The following is a 16124-nucleotide window of genomic DNA, read 5'->3' as shown; positions in this document are numbered from 1 at the left end:
GCACAGAACTGCACCACTTGTGCATATAAAGTGTTGTATGGGTACACAGTAGGGCTCAGAAGGGAAAGTGGGGCTTTGGCCTTTTAGAAGCCAGATTTGACAATCATCCTTTACATGTGTCAGGATGCATTTGGAGAGCCCTAGTGGTACCAAAACAGAGGGGAACCCCAACAAGTGTCACCATTTTGGAAAGTGCACCCTTTGGAGAATTCAGCAAGGTGTAATATGTGTATTTTCCCCTACAGGTGTTTGCTTCAATTAGGTCCCTAAAAGGAAAAAGGTGAACATTTTCCCAAAAAAGTCACTTTTACGGCTAATTTTTGTATCCCAAAAGGCATTAAAGATGAAACAACCCCAAAAAATGTGTACTAGCATTTCTCCCGAGTATAAAATTGCCCCACACATGCAAATAAAATGTTGTATGGGTACGCAGTGAAGCTCAGAAGGGAAAGAGGGGCGTTGGCCTTTTAGAAGCCAAATTTGACAGACATCCTTTACATGTGTCAGGATGCATTTAGAGAGCCGTAGTGGTACCAAAACAGAGCGGAACCCCAACAAGTATCACCATTTTGGAAAGCACACCCCTTAGAGAATTTAGCAAGGTGTAATATGTGTATTTGTCCGTAAAGGTGTTTGATTTAATTAGGACTTAAATAGATAAAAGGTGAACATTTTCTTATAAAGGTCATTTTACTCCTAATTTTATATAGCCACAAGGGATAAAAAAATGTAATAACCCCTCAAAATGTGTGAACCTATTTCTCTCGAGTGTAGAAGTACCCCACATGTGTATATAAAATGTTGTATGGGCGCACAGTAAAAGGAAAGGGGAATGTTTGCCTTTTAGAAGCCAAATTTGACAGAAATGTTTGACATGCATTTGGAGAACCCTAGTGGTATAAAACAGATAAGAATCCGAAAAGTGACCCTAATCTTTGAATGCACACCCCTTAGAGAATTTTGCAATGTGTAATATATGTATTTGCCCCTACAGGTGAATGATCCAATTAGGCCCGAATCATTAAAAAGGTGAAAATTTTCCTATAAATGTCACTTTACTCCTAATTTATGTAAGCCACAAGGGATAATATATTAAATAACCCCAAAAAAGGTGTAAAACTATTTCTCCCGAGTGTAGAAGTACCCCACATGTGCCTATAAAATGCTTTATGGGCGCACAGTAGAGGAAAAGAGGGATGTTTGTCTTTTAGAGGCCAAATTTGTAAGAAATCCTTCACATGTGTCAGGATACATTTGGAGAGCCGTAGTGGTACCAAAACAGAGGAAAACCCGAAAAGTGACCCTAATTGTTGAATGTACACCCCTTGGGGAATATAGCAAGATGTAATATGTGGTGTAGTGTAATACACGTGGTGAAATGAGCATTTTGAACATATAGGTGGTTTCCAAATACGATGTGCAATGGAGTCCAAGATGGAAATTGCAATTATTTCTGGAAAGTTCAGTGCCCATTATGTGGCGCCCCTTATGAAATAATGGAGGGGTATAGGGAGCAACGGGACCTAACAGTTGTTACAATTATTCATTTTACCTAAATGAATTCACAACAGGTTGGGCGTGAATTGTGAATGTGTTGCGTATAAGGAGGTAGATGATACCAAGGGACCAACTAAACTTTTGTCACTCTGGAGTTGTCGCAGGTCTCTTAGTTGTATATAGTGTCCATCCTTAGTATGTAGTGTCCATCCTAACTTCTCTTTTGGAACAGACTCTTTATTGAGTCCTACCATTAGAAGCAGCAGAATTCACCGGGAAAATGCTGTCCTGGCAAAACACAGGAACATCTAAACCAGAGGTACTGGGGCCCGTCCTTCTTGTCCCAATATTAGTTTCCTAATATCTTCCTCTTGAAAACGGAGAAATGATACGGCAGGACCTGCACATTGGAACAGCTCGTAAGAGTTGTACAGTGTAATCTGTACAATGTAGACGGCCCGCACTTTTGTACCAAATCTTCGTTTTAGTAGGGAAATTATCACCAAGTGTTGCTCTTATTCACCTTAGCGATGCCCATTGTGACGAATATTGCTGCTTTTGGCTGGACCAAATCGACCAGCAAATAGCGGCAAACATGGACAGAGGGGGGCAACAAAACCCCTCTGGACCGCAAGGCAAAATTGGTGGCTGTCAGGAACAGCCGCCACCCTGCCCCGATCACCGTGTCTACAGACATGGTGATCGGTATTACTGACGTCATAAGTAAATTCGCTGCTATCGGCTCGTCTGAATTGATGAGCCAGTAGCAGCGATAATAAACTGGGGGTGTGTGGGGGGGACGTAACCCTTCTGGTCCATGGGGCAGGATGGATGGCTGTCAGGAACAGCCGCCGTCTTACCCCGATCAGTGAACAGCCGCCGTCTTACCCTGACCGGTGTTGGAAAGTCACTACCTGCCACACCGTTCTATAACAACGCTCGTTGGGAATAGGCTATACAATCTTTATTTATTTTTTAAGCAATTTAGACAAATAAGGGCTTATTTTTTGCGAGACGAGATGCACTGTAAAAAAAAACTTAATTTTAGTGGGTTTTTAGCTTATTGAAGAAATTTTATTAACTTTTTACGTGTGGAGGAAAATAAAATCATCAATTCTTGTTTTGGATTTTTAGCATTTTTTTGGGGGTTGTTCACTGTAGCATAACAATAATATATTATCTTTATTCTACGGATCACTACGATTACGGTGATACCTCATTTATATATTTTTTATTTTTATTTGTCCAATTTTATTGAAGGAAAACTAGAATAGAAAAAATTGCATTTGTTTTAGTATTGCCATTTTTATAGCGGCATAACTATAGTATTTTTTGGTTTACGGAGCTGGTTGTAAGCTTATTTTTTGCGTGACAAGTTGCTCTTTTTATTGGTATCATTTTGGTGCTTGTAACTTTTTCGGATCACTTTTTAGAACATTTTTTGTAAAGCAATTTGATAAAAAGTTTTAATTTTTGGCAAGTTTTTGTTTTTTTTTTTTACCACGTTCACCGAGCGGGTCCAATTATGATTAGGATTTATTGTACAGATTGTTACGGACGCGGCGATACCAAATAAGTGGGTTTTTTTCGTGATTTAGTGTTTTTTATACTTTATTACTTGTGTAAAGGGAAATGTGGTGTTTGGGGGGGACTTTCACTTTCTTTTATTATTTATTTTTACTGTAAAAAACCTTTATTTATTTATTTTTACTTTTTTTACATTTACTGACATCTTAGCTTGAACAAGTGATCTTCTGATCACTTGTTCAAGCTTTTTTACAGGTTACACAGTGCAATACAGATGTATTGCACTGTGTAATGTAAGACACTGAGCATGCTGCGCATGCCCAGTGTCTTACAGCCGGGTCCTGCCAGGAGGCAGGGACCCGGCACCGAGAGGAGGATCGCGCAGCCCCGGGCACCGGCAGTCCCGGGGCTGCGATCGGAGGAGCGGACCCCCCCGGTAAGCGCCGCGGGGGGGTCCGATTCACATTTAAATATCTTTAAATGCCTCTAACACACCGCGGTCAGCGCGACCGCGGCGTGTTAGGGGTTAACACCCGCGATCGGAGAAATCTCCGATCGCGGGTGTTAGAGGCGGGTGTCAGCTATAACATATAGCCGACACCCGCAGCTTCTGGCCCTGGCTCCGTTCAGGAGCCGGGGCCAGAAGCTTGACGTAATAGTACTGCATTTTGCGGGAACGCACCTCCCGCGATGCAGTACTATTACGTCAAATGTCGGGAAGGGGTTAAGGACCGGATGTGACGCAATCGGCGTACGGAGTTTGAAGTTCCGGCGCCACAATATGCAGATTACCCTCTGCCAGCAAGTGCTGCCCTCTGCTTACTGAGGTAAGAAATGTCTCATGTTATGCTCATGCTCCTTGGTGTGTATTCACACTGCGCTGATTACTGCTGTCTAGGCCCTGCACTCCCTGCTACACAGTGCTGCAGCTCCTATATGGGTTTGTATACCTCTGCAGGATATATATATAGGAGGCTGTGTCCTAATGCGATGTTATAGGCACTCACTGCTTTATAGTGCTGCAGCGCATGTATCAAATGTATAAGGTTATATGTACTCACTGTTACATCATGCCTCAAGCTACTATATTACTCATATAGAATGCTATGCTAGCTGCTATATTATACATATAGGATGCTATGTTGTGTTATAATACATTTGCTGGTTGCCTCTAGCTACTATATTAGATATATAGGATGCTATGTTATGCACTTTCTGTTACATAATACCTCTAGCTACTATATTAGATATATAGGATGCTATGTTATGTTACACTCCAGATCCATTCTAACCTGTGTGCGCCTTCTCGTCAGATCACTGCTGCTAAGCAGCTTCAGGCCTGGCAGGTGCCAGAATGGGAGACCGGCTGGGATTCCCAGCTTCCTTTGATAAGGCCTCAGCTCCTGTATTGGATTTATATGATGCATAAAAATCTATGATGTAATGCACTTTCTGTTACATAGGGTCTCACCCCCTATATTACATGTATAGCATGGTGTTATTGTTATGCACTCCCTGTGTCATAGTGCATCAGCCGCTATTAGATGTGTAAGATGCTATGATATTATGCACATAGTGCCGCAGCCCCTATGTTGGATGTATAGCTTGATGTGTTATTATACACTATTGATTAGTGCATCTGCTGTTATTAGATGTATAAATGCTATATATAGGCACTTCTGTCTCACAGTGCCTCCGCTCCTGTGTCGGGTGTATAGCGGGGTGCTGTTATCATGCACTCCCGGTCTCACAGTCTCCTGTGTGGATATGTAAAGGCAATATTATGTGCACTCTCTGCTTGCATTAGTGCTAGAAATGCCTGGTCAGAACGGGTGATTAACCCTTTTTTTGTTCTGTTTTATAGCAGATGTCGCCTCACAGGAGCTCCGCAAGAAACCTTCTCTAAGCTAAGCATAGTCTCTGCACTTCCTGATAATGCAAACTAACAGCTTATTAGTCCTGATTGACACATCTAACAGAGGACATTTATAGTGGATTTATATTATGGTGTAAAGAGCAGCTTGCAGCTTCCTCTGAACTCGGTATAGAGCTCTGAAGAGGAGTCTTCTTCTGGTGAATCTGATAATGATGAATATTATGTTACACAAGGATAAAGTTCAGTCTTTATGAGGACGTTAAACAATCCTAGTAGGGCACCCCATCCTAGAGGAGTGGATTATAAATATAAACCTGAGCCTATATTCAAAGATGTACATTGAATAGTCAAATCTCTTATAATTAAGGATCCTCCTGTTACTAAGGCGTCTCACAAAGCTATGTTCCCGCTGAAGAATCGGCGTTCCCTAGTCCGTAAAACAGTCCCTGTACTGAAGAAGTCATCTACCTCCTCTGCTGCTGTGTAAGGTCTCCCTGCCTTCTGTCCCAAGTGGCTCGGGCTGAGCGAATTGTTCTGGTGTATTAGATGAATACTGAAAAGATTGCATCTCATCAAGTGCTACAGATGATCTCTGATACTCACCTGGATACGACAAGACTCTTGTAAGTCATTTACCCTCGCCAGTACGGCTAGAAGAGCCTTATGAGTCAGGTAATAGGATGGAAATGGTGTTTTTAAGAACAACTTCTGAAGCCTCCTGTTCCAGCCAGATTCCAGTTCTGAACCTCAAGTTGCAGATGATCCTGGAAAGCTGAAGTGAAGGTCAGGGAGTGAAGCTCCACAGTTTCCATAGCGGAGTCTTTAGGAGACAGCAGAAGTCTCTGGCTAAGCAAGAAGACGCTTTCTCTTCCAGGAGAAGATTACCTATTACCAGTCCTACTGTCATGTGACGCCGAGCCCCACATACATCAGGTGGGGAGGAAGACCTCAGAAGTATTACTCTCAGTAGTCAGGAACTACCATCAGACAACTGGGGACATCAGTCATCACAGGAGGCTACACCTCAGTGTCCAGAGAACTCTACCAGCTGACTTTTTATTTTTTGTATAGAGCCTCATTTTTTTTTTCTCTCAGCATTCAAAATAAATAAATAAATAAAAAGGGATCAAATTCAGGATTAAAGCGATCCAGGCTGCAATTCCTCTTCTAATTAAAGAGGACTATCTACTCACACTGTAGCCTCAATGTTCCCTGTCTACTCACAGGGGAAAGTTGTGTAGTGATTGAAACCAGATCCAAAAGATCGCATCTCCAGTTTTTTATTTTTTGGCAGGGGTTTTTCATGGCAACCCTGAGGATCAGGGTATCACAATGGTGGAGACAGACAGCCGGCTGATAAGAGCTTCCTCAGAACCTCTACTACAATCCCATGTTTTAGAGGTTTCTCCAATTGCGTCAGATTCTGAGATTCCTGTTTAATGCAAAGAAATCTTGCTTTGTGTCCCGTCAGTCACCGAGGTTTGAGCTTCTTAAATAAACACCTCAATTGGTGAAAGTAACCCCAGAATAAGTGGGGGCCATCCAGAGGTAAGTAAGAAGCTGTATATCACATCCCAGGGTTACAGTGCGCTCACCCTGTTGGGGTATCTGACATCTTATGTAGATATGCTACTCTGAACTAAAGTTCATACTGGAATTCTGCAGATTAATCTTCAGACAAAGTGTAACAAGGGACACAACATTCCTCTCAAGCCTATAAAGTGCTCTTCAAAGACCAGAAAAGACGATAGGAGTCTCAAACTCGATCATCCAAAATACTCTGGTCTCCTATCTCTGATAGGGACTTGCATAAGATGCCTCCTCTGAGGGTTGGGATGTCCATGTTAGTCATCTGTGGACTAAGAAGAAGTGGAGCAAACAAGAAGGTGAATCTCAAAATCCTAAAAGAACTTTAGGGCAGTAAAGCCCTTTTCTCCACTTTCAGTACCTTCTCCACTGTCATCACCCAGTCCAGTTAGACAACTGACTAACCATATTCTCTGAGCAAGTGGTGGGCTTGAAAAGCTATCACTTAGCCGGCTAATGTAAGGATGATGGCAGAGACAGAAGATCTTCTGCACAGTACATCTGCAGGTCACATTAAAAAATTATAGAACACCACTGCGGATATTCTGGGCTGTGAGCCATTCCACCCGAAAGAATGGAGTCTCAACTCATCAGTTATAATGGTGTAATGGTCAAATGAGGTTTTTCCCTATCCAGATGCCATGGCGTCATGCGGAAATTCAAAACTACCAAAAATGTAAGTCATTTCAGCCATACATTGGCAATCGACTGACTTTCTTTTTAAGTGGAACCAGGCTCTGGTGTACATGTTGCTTTCCTACTCCCTTGGTCCAAATGTCCTGAACAGTTTCAGAAGAGATAAAGACAAGACTATGTCTTCCCGCCTCGTTGGCTCCACAGGGCCTGCCACGGTCGCTGTCAAAAGGGAGGTACTGTAAGTTGCCAGCAACAGGGGACCTGCTCTCCAAAAAGAGCGTACATCATCCTCATCCACACACTCAGCAGCTAATTGCCTGGAGGCTGACGCAGTGATCATGTCACAACTGCGATCATATCCTGAGGTCATTATTACCCTACAGACTGCCCATAGACTTACCAGGTTGAAAGACTAACGGAGTATGAAAGAGGCTCAAATCTTCATCAACTTTGATCCAAAAAAAAAAAAAATCTCGACTAAATCTTCAAATTAATAATAAGAATTCTTCAAAACCTTAAGTTCTGCTATTCTTCCTCTAACGAGCTATCGGTGTCTTCTCAGCCCTATAGAGGGCCCTATCAGAACTATTACAAAAAGGTCCCTCACCTTTAAAGTATTCTTCAGACCGCCATCATCGCAGCCAGGCGGGTTATTGAACTACAGGATCCATTAATCTAAGATCCATACTTCAAAAATTGAGATGACTTCCTCATCTGGGTATCGATGCCAGATTTTTTTCCCAACGTAAAAAAAAAAAATTATGCTCCTTTTTATGTCTTGTTAGGATTAATGAAGTCTCCGCACTAAAGTTTTAAGAATAGCAGTTCTTGATGTCTTCCCTTCAAAAATGATCTTCCGTTATTTTTTGTGCCTCCTATTCCAGTGCTCCCATTAACTGGGCTAAGGGCAAATAGAAGAATGCTACAGTATAGATGCTATCAAGTTCCTTCTCAGAGATAAGGTTTCCTTCTATACAGCCTACAGCTACCTCTTGAACACCGTTATGTCATGGACAAAGTGGACAAGGCCACAACATGGTCGTCATTTTTAACCTTTGTCAAATATTATAGGCTAGACTATCTCTTAAGCAGAAGGCACTCTTTGGCAGAGCAGTGCTTAAGTTACCAACTAAGTTATCTGGCCCACCCATAGAATTTTTCGGTACTGCTTTACAAATCCCATTTGTGTGTGCTGCCCCTGAGACGATCAGGAAAACAAAAATTTACTTACCCGAAAAATTTTTTTCCTGGAGTCCAGGGGCAGCACATGCTTCCCTCCCTTATTTATATTGCTTTATAATAATACACTGTCTCCTAGTTCCTCCTCCCTCTTATAGGGCTCCTTAACTAGTTAATTGAATACATGTGTACTGCTTGGTAACCTGTCTTGGTACAGTGAAGATGGTGGAAACACACATTTGTTGTTTTCTTGTGGGCTTGGATTTTTCACTGTGTGCCCCAAATGACATGTCTACTTTGTTCTTTGGGTTTGTGTGATTATGGGGATAACAAATTTGTATAGGTTTTATGTTTTCATACACTTACAATTTAATCTGTACAAAAAATTTTTATTTTTCGATCTTCTGGCAGTAATAACTTTTTCATACTTTGGTGTACGGAGCTGTGTGTTGTCATTTTGTGCAACTTTTGATGAAGTTTTCAATGCTACCATTTGTAGGACTTTGCGACTTTTTGATCACTTTTTATTGAATTTTTTATATTTTTCAAAATGGCAAAAGTGCTATTTTCTGTTACGGGGTTAAGTGCCGTGAAAAACCAGTATTTTTGATAGGGCATTTTTGATGTGACGATACCTAATGTGCTTAATTTTTTAAACAGTAAAAACCATAATATAAAAAATTAAGCTGATATAAGTAACTTTTTTTTACTTAACTGTTCTTGAGACTCCCCAGAGTACTTTAACCCTAGGTTGTCTGATTGATCATATGCCATACTACAATATGGCAATATATGGGGATTTTCCTCCTCCATTAAAATGTGAAAATCGCACATTGTAATGAATGGGTTAAAACGAGACAACCTCGAGTCTTTGGAAGACCCAAGGCTGTCATGGCAACCGATCACTGTTCTCCGATGACTGCATGGGGAACGACGATTGTCATCAAGAAGCCATCGGCAGCTTTGCCGGCGGTGATCGACAGGATAACACATTGTCTATCACCGAAGCATTGTCTAGCAATATGCAGCAAAGACTTGCTAGCTAAGGAGAGGTTTCGGCTTGTGAGCCCTTTCCATGTACCCGTACCTAAAGCGTGCCATCAGTAAGGGGTTAAAGTCCCCTTTCAGTATTGGGACCTTTAACTCTTTCTCGCTGTGTCCTGGTCCAGAGAACTGTTTCCCCACAGGTGTCCTTCCATCTCCATTTGCTTATGGTGTGTCCTGTGAGAGTTCATCCTGCTCTATAGTTTTTGTCGAGACTCCCCAATGTATATATTATTTTTGCTACACCTCATGCACGGTATTATGTATACAACATCGGTGGATGTGCAGGAGAAAGTGCCTGGATTTTATACTCCTGTTAGGTGTTGGGGATATGGACTGTGCTTGATGATAGAACATGGGTATCTTTTGTTGATGCAGGGGAAAGTGCCCGTCTGTGTTGGTGGCGAGAGGGCACTTCTTACCAGGAGATTCCTCATATTTGGTGGCTGTTTGTAGGCAAGAAGGGGTAGGTCCGGGAATGTATCCTCTTTATTTAGCCTGTTGTCCTTATGAAGAATGGCTCGGAGATCTGCTGCAATTTTCTTCAAAATTTTAATTTGGGGGTTGTACATGACCACCAAGGGTACTCTGCACTTGTCCTCTTTCTGTTGGTATTCCAGCAGGCTGCTCCTTGGGATCCTTGTAGCTCTGTGTATCTATAACCAGCGGGTGATACCCCTGTTGTAAGAATGTTCTTCTTAGTCATAGGTGTTGTGCTCTATCCTCATCTCAGAGCTTGGCTGTAGACAATGGGGCTCATTTACTAAGGGTCTGAATGCCGCACTTTCGTCGGGTTTCCCGAATAATTCCGATTTGCCCTGAATTGCTCCGGGATTTTGGCGCTCGTGATCGGATTGTGTCGCATCGGTCCCGGTTTTCACGCGACAAATTTAACACACTTACATGCACCAGAAAGAAGGTGAACTCTGGTGGACCTTAGCGCAGCAGCGACACCTACTGGATATCGTTTAGAACCAACAAGAAAAGGCAAGTGTGTATAGGCAAAAGAATCAAAAACTTTATTACAATATACCAAATACAAAAAAGTCCCACACATATGTTTTAAAACCACTTAAAAAGTGTATAAATACACATATTTACAAAAACATAGTGGATCCGAGCCGATAACAAGGATCCACATATAGCCACAGGTACGTGCAAAGCACACAAATATACAATTTCCTTACACAAAATACTGTCAACAATTCAGATGTATATGCCAAAGTTTAGTCCCGCAGCACATATCAATAATAAGCATCCAAGGTAAATCCAACACTATAATAGTGATACTTGATTCCCAAGATAAACATCAATTGGAGTAAGTGACATGGATACAAAAAATAGAAAGTCTAGAGACTGATACAGGACCAGAGCCAAAGGCACGCAGGATAAACAGTTCAAACCATAGTGAGTAAAGGAAATGCTGAGTAAAAAACCTGTGGCTGAAGGCACCCCACGCGTTACGTCGCCAGATTGCGACTTCCTCAGGGGTAAGTGCCTAGAGACCCGTGGAGCCTACCTTAAGAGTCCCAGAGATGCACCTCAGCACCAATCGCTGACGTTCGTCAAGTACTGACACCTGTGTGAAGCAGGAAAACATTATCGGCAAGTGCCGGCGGAACTATCGCGAGATTGAGCACCAAGTATGCGCATGAGTGAAAAGGAAGAACGTCCAATGATGAATTGAAATAATCCATTATGCGCACGCGCGCCTAATCTATATGAATCGTGGATGACGAAAACTGAATAGAGCGACATATTATGCGCATGTGTCCAGAAGGTCACTTATAGAGAAATAAGTGCTAATCGACCAGACAAAAGGTAAGTGATCATTCAAAATTAAAGGGAAATGACAGAGTCTCAAAAAGGTATCACAACTCTATGTACCTAAGATAAATGATGTAAAAGAAATCATTAGAAAAAACGCAAAGTGAATAAAGTGCTAAAAAAGTACTTAAATCTAAGAGTATTCAAGGGTTATCCATTACATTACATATTATCGAATAAAAATGTCCCAAACACTACAGAACATAGTATTCTACTCATAACATTGGAATACAAAAAGTATATAAGTGTAAGTGTTCTAGTAATTGTTTTTGCACTTTGTATGTTCAGTCTCGACAGTAAGTAATAACAGTGTGCAAGAACAGTCTCGACAGTAAGTAATAGTAGTGTGCAAACACAATCTCGACAGTAGAATAATTTTCACTATAGAGGTAAGTTGACAGAATAATTATTAAATGAGGAACATCATGTTCTGGGACACAGAAGGTTAAATAGGCTCCACGGGTCAAATATAAACAAATACATACAAGGTTATTCACGCGGATATACATATGTAAAGGACTAACAATAATAATCAAGTGAGCAGATTTTTCAGTATTGAAAGCATGATCAAGTTATATTTAGGTCATGATCCGAAAGGCTGGTGAGAGAGTGTTGGACAGTACGGGGGCTGGAGATCCCAGGTGGTCCCCAGACCTGATCTACAGAGGAAAGAAGGTAGACTGATGCAGAAATAATGAAAGAGAACTTCCATTGGACACTCAGCATCGAAGAGTAACGAATGAAACGTCGGTAAGGCAAAGGATTCAAATCACTGGGGATCAACATGATGCGTCTTCAGAGGTTTGGATATATTGATGGTCCGACAGGTTCAGTTGGATCTTCTCTCCTATCCCCGTTCGTCGGAGGCAAGGGGTTAAAAAGTTGAGTTTTATGGTAGGATGGAATTTGTTAGAACTTCAATGGAAAAATAACAGTTCATCTTCAGATCCTGGTCATCATTGTGGCAGAAGTACAGCCATGGCCATAAATTTTGAGAATGATACAAATGTTAATTTTTACAAAGTCTACTGCATCAGGTTTTATAATGGCAATTTGCATATTCTCCAGAATGTTATAAAGAGTGATCAGCTTAACAGCAATTAATTACAAAGTCAATATTTGCCTAGAAAAAGACTTTTTTCCACAAAAACACATTTCAAATTAATTGCAGGCCCGCCTTAACCCCTTCACGCTATGTGGCACAGCAAAGACCCATCGCTAACACCCGCGGTTGGTGCTTGCACCCATCACGGGTGTTAACCTTTTCTTTGTCACCGGCACCACTGAAAGCATGTCGGTTGCCATGACATGAAAACGGTTTTAACCGGCGGTGATCTTCGAGGTGGGAAATGACTCCCAAATTTCCGAAATGGAACTTTTACACCTTTTTACATAACAAAAAATGACACCTCACACAGCTCCGTGTCCCAAAGTATGAAAAAGTTATTAGCGGCAGAAGATTGCAAAATTTTTTTTTCCTTTTTTGTACACTGTGATAATATTACTCCTCCACAGTTTTTTGTTTCATATTCTTTATTTTTCTTTCTTTTGTGTTGTTTCATTCGGCCTGTTATGAGTCATTAGGCTCCATTTGTCTAAATAAAAACCAGGAAGAGGAGCCTGGCAGTGTGTCTATAACACCCCAGGGAGTCTATGTTTGATCAGAGGAGCATGGTCTTCTTAAGTGGTAGAATTGATACGTTTGGCCAGAGATGGTCCAGGAAGTGGGGGATGAAAAGAACCCACAGACTTTAGATTTTCCCTCCAAATTTAGACAAAGAGAATATCATAGCTCTCCATAACTGGGGAATAATTCCTAATTATGGGTCCCCAGTTACACAGGACAGTTATGGGGTCTAGACACACTCCTGGAGCGAAAATCAGAATGTTAGCACCAGGGAAAGGCAGCCAACAGCAAAACACCCCTGATATTAGGCTAAGACACCCTGAGTTTGGTATGTGGTTGATGGGAATAACGTACCCGTTTGGTTGGAAGCCATGGCACAATTGTGCCATCTTCCAATCAAAAGTTATGGGGTTTTGATAAAAACCCAGACCCAAAAAGTAGCTCACTGATGGGAGGGGGAAAACTCCCCTTCACCGTGACATCACAGCCAGGGGTGGGGGTCAAAAATCACCTGGGTTTAAATTAATGAAGCAGCCACATGGTTCAGGCTGGGGATTCTATGACGATAGAAGGCTGGATCGATGTCTATGCCCTGTCCTCGGGCCAAAGAATTTCTTCCTATTTCACTAGCAAGAATTTTTTTGTTTCTCTCTTTCCTCACTGTTTGTAAGTATTGTATGTATATTGTTTTAATCCTTTTTTCATTTTATCTGACAATTTAATTCTTTGAGTGTACTGCATTTTTATGTAAATTAAAAACTTTTAATTAGTCTCTGCTTGTAGCCTTAAAGAATCTGAGTCTCTGAAGGGAATTACGTTACCAGAGGTCATTGTTAGCATAGTCCATGTATTAAGCGATTGCGGGCTCTGTGTGAATTTATAATTGTCATATCGTGTAAGTGGTGAGTGCATGTGCTGAGATATCATCAGGGTGCATTTTCTGTGTGGTTGAGGTGCCTACGGCCTTCTTTGCGTAAGTAACTCGTGGGTGGTGGCAGTGGATTGGCTGGATGCTGAAATTCCGTGGAGTAAATATAGCGTAGGGACGCCATTTTGTGGAAGTGGGCGGAGCTTAAGGGCTAAATTCTGGGACTTCATAGAGTAGGCATCCCCGTGTGTGAACTCCGGTGAGTCGGTTTCGTGACATACACATTGGTTTAATTTTTGAAAATGTATTAAAACACAATAAAACCTGTATAAATTTGGTATGACCGCAGTCGTACCAAACCAAAGAATAAAGCAGACGTTTTATTTGGAGCGAAGAATGAAAGTCGTAAAAACTGAGCCCACAAGAAAGTGACGCACATGCATTTTTTTTTTTTAATTTTTCCACATTTGGAATTTTTTTCCTGCTTCCCAGTACACTGCATAATAAATAACACCACGGGAAAGTAAAATTTGTTATGCATAAAATAAGCCCTCACACAGGTCTGTACACAGAAAAATGAAAAAGTTATGGATTTTTGAAGGTGGAGAGTGAGAAATGAGTGAAAAAACCCTGCGCCCTTAAGGGGTTCAACGGAGCAGCTAACATCTTTTCAGTGATTGCTCCATTAAAACAGGTGTGGGTGTTGATGAGGACAGGGCTGTAGATGAATCTGTCATGATTAAGTAAGAATCAAACCACTGGACACCCCTTCCCGACTTGCGCCATACTAGTACGGCACTAGCCGGGTCCCAGTGGATGGAGAGGGCCCGCGGGCCAAGCCCTCTCCATAGCCGGTAAGTCTTTGCTGCAATATTGCAGTCTGAAAAATATTAAAAGTAAAAATAAAAAAAAGTTTAAAAAAAAATTATAATTAAAAAACCCTAAAAATTTGAATCGCCCCCCTAGAACTGATATAAATATAAATAAACATTAAAAATCATAAACACATTAGGTATTGCCACTTCCAAAAATGCCCGATCTATCAAAATATAATAACGTTTTTTCACTGCGTTTTACCCGTAGCAGAAAATAGCACCCAAAGTCGAAAATGGCACTGTTTTGCCATTTTGAAATATACAAAAAAAAATCAATAAAAAGTGATCAAAAAATCTCACAGTCCTAAAAATTAAAGCAATGAAAACGCCATCAAAAGTCGCAAAAAATGACACCACCCACAGCTCTAAACTCCGAAGCATGAAAAAGCGCAAGAAGATGGCAAAATTAAAAAAAGATTTTTGTACAGGAGGTTTTCATTTTTGTAAATGTATGAAAACATTCTAAAACCTATACAAATTTGTTATCCCCATAATCGCACCGACCCAAAGAATAAAGTAGACATGTCATTTGGAGCACACAGTGAAAGCTGTAAAATTCAAGCCCACAAGAAAATGTCGCGAATGCGTTTTTTCACCATTTTCACTGCATTTGGAATTTTTTACCCGCTTCCCAGTACACGGCATGGAATATTAAATACCGTCACTTTGAAGTGCAATTTGTTACGCAGAAAATAAACCATCACATAGCTCTTTATTTGGAAAAATAAAGAAGTTATAGATTTTTTGAAGGTGGGGAGTGAAAAATGGAAGTGAAAAAACTAAAAAGGGCCAAGTCATTAATGGTTAAAAAGGCTGGTGCTTGGCATCATTGTTTCTCTTCTGTTAAAAAACCCCTTCACGCTCCGTGGTGGATATATCCGTCACAGAGCTATGAAGGGTGTATGAAAAGGGCTCACGGGCTGAGCCTTCTTCATACAGAGATGGGCTTTGCTGCATATCACAGCAAAGACCCAATGCTATCACCCTTGGTCGGTGCTTGCACCGATCGCGGGTGTTAACCCTTTCTTTGCCGCCGGCAAAGTTGCCAGCGGCACTTTACCTCCGATCGCCGCTCCCCCGAACGTCATCGGGGGTGACGATTGGCTGCCATGGTACCTTCAGGTCTTTGTTTGACCCGAGGATACATGAGCCTGTGGCTCATTGTAATGTATACAGTGCAGAAATGCCATATACTGCGATACAGTTGTATTGCAGTATATGGCAGGAGTGATCAGACCATCTAGGGTTAATGTACCCTAGAGGGTCTAAGAAATTGTGGGAAAAAAAGAAAAAAAAATGTTAAAAAAATAATAAAATATTAAAAATTACCCCCCTTTCCCTAGAACTGATATAAAATATAATAAATAGTAAAAATCACAGACACATCAGGTATCTCCGTGTCCCAAAATGTCCGATCTATCAAAATATAAAAACGGTTATTGACGGCTGTGACCTCCGAGACGGGAAATGGCACCCAAATGTCCAAAACGCGGCTTTTACACCTTTTTAGATGACATAAAAAATGTAATAAAAAATTATCAATATATTGCACAGACCTCAAAATGGTAGCACTGAAAACGT

This window comes from Engystomops pustulosus, chromosome 3, assembly GCF_040894005.1.
Source record: "Engystomops pustulosus chromosome 3, aEngPut4.maternal, whole genome shotgun sequence".
NCBI classification, from domain to species: Eukaryota; Metazoa; Chordata; class Amphibia; order Anura; family Leptodactylidae; genus Engystomops; species Engystomops pustulosus.
Note: the sequence above shows the minus strand (reverse complement) of the source record.